Source organism: Chrysochloris asiatica, unplaced genomic scaffold (genome assembly GCF_000296735.1).
Source record: "Chrysochloris asiatica unplaced genomic scaffold, ChrAsi1.0 scaffold00467, whole genome shotgun sequence".
Lineage (NCBI taxonomy): Eukaryota > Metazoa > Chordata > Mammalia > Afrosoricida > Chrysochloridae > Chrysochloris > Chrysochloris asiatica.
Window position 1 is genome coordinate 651,541 of NW_006408985.1, and position 10,643 is coordinate 662,183.

Consider the following 10,643-nt stretch of genomic DNA (forward strand, 5'->3'; position numbering starts at 1 on the left):
GCCCAGGATCGGACATTGTTTTGCTCTGCTGTGCATGGGGTCGTTATGAGTCGGTTCCGACTCGATGGCACCTGACAACAACAATAACATCATTAACATTGAAAAAAGTAAAAAAAAAATCCCTCCGAAAGAGTTTACCTAAAGATAAAATGTTTTCTTCTTTAAATGTTTTGAAACTTTCATTTTTAGTAAAATGATATAAGATGCATATATATTCAGTGTATACCTGTGTTCTGTGTCTGTGAAATTTGAAATTGATATTTTAATTAATGTGATAGCAAAAAAAATTATTCAGGCTATCTGTTTCATTACTTTTTCCTGTTGTATATAATTTAAAAAAATATTGACAAGATAGTTGAGTGTTTTCTCTTTTTTTCTAATTTCCTGTTTTAGGTGGCTAGAGTCCTGGTGTGGTGCTGTGGGTTAATATGCCAGACTGAAATGCCATTCAAACTGCAAGGTCAGTGGTTCAAACTTACCAGTTACTCCTAGGAAACGCTATACAGGTTTGCTATGGGTCAGAAGTGACTCCAACGGCACTAACAACACCAACAACAAATAATGATTTATTGTTGTTTTTTTTTCTTTTTTACATAGTATCTTTCAAACATCTGTATAATTTATTAAGTGTAGTCAGGGTAAATACTTTCATTTTGTGTTTCTCTATTTTGATTTTATTGCCTATTACATACATTTTATATGGCACTGCAGGATAAGACACTGGACTGCAAGATTGGTTTGAACCACAAGATCGACAATTTAAGCTCACAAGCCACTCATCATAAACTTTACATGGGGTCACTATGAGTCTGAATTGACTTACAGGCATTTAAAAACAATATATATACAGATAGATATAGCAGATAGATACAGATAGCTATAGATAGCTATATAGATATAGATAGATAGATAGATAGATAGATACATAGATACATAGATACATAGAGAGATACATAGATAGATAGATGATAGATAGATAGATAGATAGATAGATAGATAGATAGATAGATAGATGAGATTTATTTATAGATTATCCACATAATCTCTATTTTGTTGTATTACTATTTCCTTACTTTTTTTGTACATAGATCTGGTCTCTTTATATTTCACATGTATGTTATAAAGAAGATCTTTTTGTTGATAAAATAGTGTGATTTCAGGATCACCATTGAAGCATTTTCCTGTAACACAAACAAGCCTTCTTACTCTGAGGCTGAGTTTTTTATAGTGCTAAGTGAGAGGTCAAAGAAGGGCAATGAGTTTACTGGGAGCCCTAGTAGACTGAATATTGTGAGATTTGGGGTTATATATTAAAAAAAAAAGGCATTACATTTCGCAGTTGAATCCTCCTATGCACACAAACGCACACACGCAAGTAAATACAAATAAAATACACAAATACTGCAGAACCACTTTCTCTCATTTAATGGTGAGGCACAGAATACATCCATGTTAAATGATCTAGTTATAACATTTTAATTATTAAGATAAATGCACCCATGCAAACTGGGTATTTGCACTCTAATTCTGGTTCATTATAGGCAAAGTTGATGATTACAATGAAATGAAAATAGGTCTATTAGAGCAATAACTCACAAGTATGTAATGTAGGGCAGTTTCTTTTGCTCATACAATCTGAGACTTAAAACAAAAAGAAGCCAGAGCTCTCTGGATCAATATATTATAAGAGATGATTACTATCTTGCACATTAAAAACACAACAAACAAATTATTGAAATGAGCATCATAAGGAGGATGCTTTTTCAAGGGAAAATGTTAACAGTTTTAATGTATTAGCTTTCCTTTATATAAGTATCTAAGTTTTGGGGTTGTTTCTAGTTTCCCAAATCAACTCAATCATTTCTGATCACATGAGGCTTAGAAATACATTGAAGGTTGGGTAGAATTTCATGAATAATGAATATAAATATTTATTTAAATCAACTGTAAGATAACATTTTCTCCTTAAATATGATATATAAATATTTGTATCCATTCATGTGGTAAATGATTTATAATACAAACCATGACAAATTAGCAAATATAAACCACCTTCATCTAAATAAATATTAATAGCTAAAATATCTATCCACTACCTGTCTGTCAGTTTGTCCTAATTTGGGGATTTGTGTGTTGCTTTGATTCTGGAAGCAAGTGCACCAGTATTTTGAATGTCGGCAGAGTGACCAACGGAAGACAGGTTTCAGCTGAGCTACCAGACTATGACAGAGAAATAAGAAGGAGAATCAGACTAATTCTGATTACTTAGACACTGAAGCCTTATGAATATTAGTGGAATGCAGTCAGAACTAATCTATTAAGTACAGAAATATTATGAGTTGCAGCAGAGCATTGTCAGATATAGTATCAGGAGATGAGCCTATCAGGTTGGAAAGCACTCAAAGTAAGAAAGGGGAAGAGCTGCTTCCTCAAAGTAGTTGGGTAGGATGACCCAAATGGAGAAAAGCTTTAAGAATCAGCATTTCCTAATGGGGCACAACTTAAAATAAGAAGAAACATTGCAAAATAATTGATGATCAGAACATGGAATATAAAAAGTAAGAATCTAGAAAAATTGCAAGTCATTAAAATTAAATGCATAAAAATTGATATCCTTGATATTAGTGACCTGAAATGGACAGGTAGTGACCATTTTGTATCTGACAATCATATGGTTTACTTTGCTGAGAATGATATATTGAAGAGGAATGTCATCACATTCATCATCAAAAATAACATTTTAATATCTATCTTGGAGTATTATGCTGTCTATGATAGGATAATATACATACACTTACAAGGAAAAGCAGTTAATGCCACTATTATTTAAATTCATGCAACAACCACTAAATCTAGTGATGATAAATTTGAAGAATTCTACCAACTTTTTCAGTCTAAAATTGCTCAAAGATACAATCAATATATATTTACAATTACTGGTGATTGAAATGAAAATGTTGAAAAGGAAGAGGAAGGATCAGTAATTGGAAAACAAATTGATAAATATGATGCTGGAGATCACATGACAGAATTTGCAAGACCAATATTTTCTTCATTGCAAATACCTTTAAACAACATAAAAGATGACTGTCCACATGAACCTGAGACGATAGTATACATAGAAATCAAACTGATTACATTTATGGGAAGAAAGAATGGAAAAGCTCTATATCATCAGTCAAAACAAGGTCAGAGGCAGAATGTAGAACAGACTATTTTGCTCATATTCAAGATTAGGCTGAAGCTGAAGAAGAGTGAAGCAAGTCCACAAGAGACAGAATATGACCTTGAACCTACTCCTCCTAAATGTAGAGATCATCTCAAGTACAGATTTGATGTATATGACATTAATAATTGAAAACCAGTATAGTTGTGAGATGACATCAAGAATGCCATAAAGAAGAAAGCAAAAGATTATTAAGAAGAAAAGAAAAGACCAAAACAGATGTCAGAAGAGATTTTTAAACTTGCTATCCAGCATAAAGGAGCTAAAACAAATAGAATAAATGAGGGGGTAAAAGAGCTGAACAGAAAATTACAACGGGCAGGTGAAAAGACAAATGCAAATATTATAACAAAATGTACAAAGCACTGGAGTTAGAAAACAGAATAGGATGAACACACTCAGCATATTTCTAGCAGAAAGAATTGAGGAATAAATTAAAGCCTTGACTTGAAATAGCGAAGGACTTTATGGGCAAAAGTATTGAACGATGGATAAAGCATAAAAAGAAATAGAAGAAACACACAGTCACTGTACCAAAAAGAAGTGGTCAAATTTGCTGAAAGAATTATCAAAGAATAGGGCTACTGGAAATAATAGAATATAAATTGAAATATTTCAGTGAACTGATGAGGCACTGAAGATACTCCCTCGTCTATGCCAAGAAAGTTGGAAGACAGCTATCTGGCCAACTGATTGTAAGAGTTCCATATTTGTGCCCATTCCAAAAACAGGTTAACCAACACAATATAGAAGTCATTAGGCTATGCAAGCAATATTACATGCAAATAAAATTTTACTAAAGGTAATTCAAATATGGCTGTAAAAGTATAATGCAGATAACTGCCACATGTTCAAATCGGATTCAGATGAGGACATGGAATGAGGGATATCACTGTTGTTGTTAGATGCATATTGACTGAAAGCATAGTATACACTAAAGATTTTTCCTTTGATTGTGTAGACCATGACAAGCTATGGAAAATATTGTGGAGAATATGTGTCCCAGAACACTTACTTGTGCTCATGAGGAACCTGTACATACACCAAGAAGTAGTTGTTCAAACAGACCAAAGAAATATTGAATGGTATAAAATTTAAAAAGGAGTTGGCCAGGATTGTATACTTTCACCATACTTATTCAGTCTGTATACTGAGCACATAATCTGAGAAACTGAATAACATGAAGAAGGATGTGGCATCTGATTGGAGGAAGAATCATTAACGGTTTGTGATATGCAGAAGATAGAACCTTTCTTGTTGAAAGGAAGAATCATTAACGGTTTGTGATATGCAGAAGATAGAACCTTTCTTGTTGAAAGTGAAGAGAATTTAAAATAAATATTGATGAAAATCAAAGGCTACATCCTTCTCTAAGGGTTGCACCTCTCTCTCTCTCTCTCTCTCTCTATATATATATATATATATATATATATATATACCTTTAGTATTGGACTAATAAACAACATCATTATATAAATGGGGAAAAGACTGAAGTTATCAAAGATTTCATTTTCCTCAGATCAACTATCAACACTCATAGAAGCACTGGTCAACAAATCAAATGACACTGCATTAGAAAAATCTGCTGCACAAGACTATTTTAAAGTGTTCAAGAGCATAGGTTTCAGTTTGAGAACTAAGGTATCCCTGGCCCAAGTCAGATATTTTCAGTAACCTCAAATGCATGTGAAAGTTGGACAGGGGATAATGAATATCATAGAAGACTTGATGCATTTGAGCTATTGAAAAGTACCATGGACTGCCAAAAGCACAAACAAATATGTTTTGGAAGAAGCACAGCCAGAAGGCTCCTTACTTGTAAGGATGACCAGACATCATCTCTCATACTTTGGACACATTATCAAGAGAGACCAGTCCCTGAAGAAGACTATCATGCTTGGAAAAAAATGGAGAGTAAGAGATAAAGAGGAAGACATTAACAAGAAGAGACTGGCATTGTGGCAGCAGCATTGGGTCTAGGATAGCAATGATTCTGAGGTTGGAGCAGGTCTGAACAGTATTTCATTCTGTTGTGCAAAAAGTCACTAGATGGCACCTAGCAACAATAACAACAGCATAAACTTAAAACTTAAAGGTTAAAATATGTACACATAAATGCATGTACTGACACACATGCAGCTTAAATTTCTATATCCTTTCAAGTTTTTCTTGAATGGATTATCTAGGATTTTGCTTTTTAACTTTTAATTTTATGTTTTTCTTTGTTATGTTTTCTCTTTTTTGTTCTAATTTACCCATTTTATTTCTAATTCTAAATATTGACTCCTGCTCCTAATCAGTCTGAACCAGAATGAGCTAAAGTGTTTTGTGTTCTACATCTAACTTCCTTTTAATATTGGCAGATTTAACTGAGTATTACTTTACTTAGTTTTTAGTGCTTTCTCAATAACCTATAGATCAAATACTAGCACATAACTATAGTTTCCAAAGCTTTCCATTTTCTGTCCCCATTCACACACAGCCTCACAACCTTCACTCAAACACAGCCTGTACCTTCAAATTTGTCTCTACATGTTATACATTCTTTGTTTGTATGTTTTATAATAGTTCTTTTCATTTCTGTATTTTATCTAACTTTTCATGTTCATGGGAAAAAAGTTTGTCTTCTCAATATCAAATCAGATAAATTATTTTTTATATATTGTAGTAAATGATAGTTGACTGGAATATCTGTTATATATCATCCACTTATCAGTTTGTCATAATGTGGAGATTTGTGTGTTGCTGTGATACTGGAAGCTATGCTACCTGTATTTGAATTATCAGCAGAATCATTGATTGGGGACAGGTTTCAGCTCATGTTCTAGACCAAAACAGACTAACAAGAAGGGAAGAAAGACTATTTCTGAATATTTAGTAACTGTAAACCTTATGAATAGCAGTGGAACTCTGCCAGATAGCACCAGAATTTAAAATACTGAAACATGATGATGAGTACCTGAATATCGTTAGACATAGTGTAAGAAAATGAGCCCCTAAGGTTGGATGGAATTCAAAGTACAACTGTGGAAGGGATGCCTCTTCAAAATAGAGTTGACCAAAGAGGTGGGGCTTGATGGCAGATCAGGAGAAGTGCAGTAATGACCTCCATAAACAATAATACAGAATCCCAGATGAAGCAGGTTCAGAGGACAGTCCCAGAACTCTGATCTACATATAAAGGAATATTTAGAAAGCTGGAAGGTTTATAGCCAGTGGAATTTGTAGCAGAAGCAAGAAATCTTGTAGTTTCTGATCAGCGGCCTCAGAAGTTCCTGGAACAGCTGTCTTGAGCAAGATGGAGCTAGATAAAGAAAAGAACCAGATGCCTGACTGATCCTCAGAGATAAAGGTGTGTACACAGTTTTGGGCTTTTTTTGGTCTCTGTACATTGATCACTCACTGTCTACCCCATTCTGGTGACCAGAGGGGACGCCTGAGTGAGTGGACACCCCCTAGAGAGTTCTACTATGCATACATTACATATCTGTTCAGAATTTAAGGGGAAAGGTTCTGCTTAAAACCAAATGGCAGCACAAAATGACTACAGCAGGCCATAATCTGTAAATCACTAGAAAAAAAAAGGCTGAACAGGGTTTGTGGAGTGGTAGAGAGACAGACTAAATAGGAAACAGGCCAAAAATTAAATCCTGAGTTACGTCATAATGACTAATAGTAACATTTGAAATTTCTCAGGCATCCTCGAAGGCAAGAAGACAAGAGAGGGACATTAAAGTAATACTCATATTTTGCTAAAGAATGATTTTTTTTTTCTTCTCTATTTTCTATGGTTATAGAATACATACAGTATCTAATCTGTATTTTTTGCTGTTTCTGTTTTGTTTTTTTGGTCCCTTTTACCTTTAGGAGACTGATTCTCTCCCTACATTACCCCAGAAGATACAGCAATTATGGTCATATAGTCAAGCTAAAATCACACCCTATAAAATCCCACCATCCAGGCAAGAACCTACACCAGCTGCTGTACAGCAGAAAGGCAGTGAACATCTATGACAGTTACTCTGAGTTGAGTACTAAGAAGAGTGAAACGGGAAGCTCATCTCCTGATCTCTCAACATACTTTCATCTAATTATTAAGGTCACAACTAACTGCGGAATATGCCCCAAAAAACAGATGACCATTTTGACACATGTCCAGATACACGCTAAAGTGACATGGATGAATGAACAGGTGGCACATGTCCAAATATAAGCTAAAGTGACATGGATGAATGAACAGGAAACAGACATACACATCACATTGGAAGGAGGGCAGGCTTTGGAAATGCCTGAGAACTAATTCAGAAAAACATAATTCTGAAATGTATCCAAATACTTCACAGAGGGTTTCAGAAAATTAAGAAGTGAGGAAAGCGGTACAGGAACAATCAAATAAGATAGAGAAATGTCAAAGGATTATATCACAAATGAACAATACAATGGAAGGGCAAAAGAGTACAATTGAAGGGATGTAAGTCAGAACTGAGCGTGGTCTTACCTTTTGGGGAAGAAAACATTCAGCATTTCTCAAGCTGGAGGAGTTGAAGAAAAAAATTCAAACCTGGACTTTCATTATTGAAGAATTCTCTGGGAAAATTAAGGAATGATGCCAAAAGCATCAAAAGAAGATGGAAGGAATACACAAAGTAACTGTACCAAAAGGAAATGATTGATGTACAACCATTTCAAGAGGTAGCATACGATTAAGAGCTAATGGTATTGAAGGAAGAAGTCCAATGTAAATTGAAGGAATGAACTAACAACAAGGCACAAGGAAGAGATAGAATAAAAATTGAAATATTTCATGAAATTGAGAGAACACTGGAGGCTCTCACATCTATGCCAAGAAATTTGGAAGAAAAATCTGGCCAACTAATTGGAGGACATCCAAATTTGTGCCCATTCCAAAGAGACCCAATGGAATGCAAAAATCATTAGACAGTATCTGTGATATCCAATGTGAGTAAAGTTTTACTAAAGGTAATACAGAAAAGGCTACAAACATACATTGACAGAGAATTCCCAGAGGTTCAAGACAGATTCAGAAGAGGATGTGTACTGAAGGATATCATTGCTGATGTCTCATGGATTTTGTCTGAAAGCAGAGAATATCAGAAAGATGTTTATCTGTGCTTTATTTACTACGTGAAGGCTTTCAGTTGTGTGGATCATGACAAGCTATGGACAACATTGCCAAGTATGAGTATTCTAGAACAATTAATTGTGTTCATGAGGAATCTGTACATGGACTGCGGCAGTTGTTCAAACAGAACATGGGAACACAGAATGGTTTCAAATTAAGAAGGATGTGCTAAGATAGAAGAGCAAGCTGAAAAAAAGGATAAAAAATCTGAAGAGAGCTTATGATTCATACTAGATAACATGAAAAGGAACAACTTAAGAATTATTGGCATTTCAGAACAGGAAGAATCAGAGAAGTACACAAAGGAGATAGTTGAAGAGCTTCTGAAAGAAAATTTCCCTAACATCTTGAAAGATGAGAAGATAAACATTCAAGAAGCCAAACGTACCCCAGGAAGGATAGACCCCAAAATAAAGTCACCAAGACATATAATAATCAAACTCTCCAAAATCAAAGATAAGGCGAGAATACTAAAAGCAGCCAGGAAGAAAAGAAATGTCACTTATAAAGGCAAGCAAATTAGATTAAGCTCTGACTATTCAGAACAAACAATGCAGACAAGAAGGCAATGGGGAGACATACAAAATCCTAAAAGAAAAAAAAAAAAAAAAAAACTGTCAACCAAGAATAGTCTATTCAGCAAAATTATCACTCAAATACGATGGGGCAATCAAGACATTCCATGATAAACAGAATCTGAAAGATTTTATCAAAAGCAACCCATCACTTCAAAACATCCTAAAGGGAGTTCTGTAGACAAAAAAACAAACAAGAACAGACACCAGAGATTGACAGGCATGGCAACACCACCTGGAAATCAGTTAACAGATAGCAGAGTGCAAAACAGAACAAGACTATAACAACAAGCTCAAAGGAGCTGGAAGGTCAACCGAAGATTAAAATTATATAAATGTGAAAGAAGGGACAAACAGCAACAGAGATCCAGGTGGTGAGGATACCAGGTAAATTACAGGATACAATGGATTCTCTTAAAGGGAGAGAAAAGTTAGTAGACTATAAGGTGACCCCAAAGAAAGTTAATAATTAAAAAATTACCATGAAAACGAACTTCCAAGCAGAACAAGCACACAAGAAATGAAGAACAAACTGACCAGAAATAGCACAAAAACACAAAACCAATACATGAAGACATGCAGAACAAAAGAACGAATAACACTGCCAAAAAAGTAACATAATGGCAGCAATTAACTCATACCTATAGATAATTACATTGGATGTCAATGGGTTGAATGCACCAGTGAAGAGAGAGAGTGTGGCAGAATGGGTAAGAAAACAAGACCCTTCAATATGGTGCCTGCAAGAGATACACCTTACACACAAAGACAAAAACAGACTAAAAGTTAAAGGATGGGGAAAAAATTTACCAAGCTAACTGCAACAATAAACAAGCAGGAGTGGCAATACAAATCTCTGACACACTAAACTTCAAGATAAAAACCAGCATAATACACAAAGAAGGATACTATCATGATTAAAGGGTCAATTGAGCAAGATGACACAACCATAATAAATATCTATGTTTCCAATGAAAGAGCACCAAGATGCATGAAGCAAACAGTACTAAAACTGAAGAAAGAAATAGATAAATCTACAATTATAGTGGGATTTTAACACACCACTTCCGAAAAAGGACAGAACAACCAGAAAGAATACCGACAAAGTTACAGAGGAACTAAGCAACAAAATCAACCAACTTGACCTCATAAATGTATACAGAGCATTCAATCCAACAACAGCACAATATACATTCTTCTCCAGTGTGCATGGATCATTTTACAGAATTGATCATGTGTTAGGTCACAAAGCAAACCAAAGCTATAAGATAAGAAAGGGAAATTAAAGGCATCCAAATTGGCAAAGAAGAAGTAAAACTCTTTTTATGTGCAGATAATATGACCCTATATATTGAAAATCCCAAAGATTCAGCAAACAAACAAACAAAAAACTTACTGGAACTCATTGGAAGATTCAGCAAAGAGGCAGGATACAAGATCAACGTAAAAAATCAATTGGATTCCTTTATGCTAATAGTGACAGCACTGAGAAAGAAATTAGGAAAGAAATACTATTTACAATAGCCACCCAAAGGATGAAATATTTAGAAATAACTGTATTCAGAGAAACAGAGGACCTATACAAAGAAAACTACAAAACATTATTACAAGAAATCAAAAGAAACTTACAAAAATGGAAGAATATACCATGCTCATCTATAGGAAGACTTAACATTGTGAAAACGTCAATACTACCTAA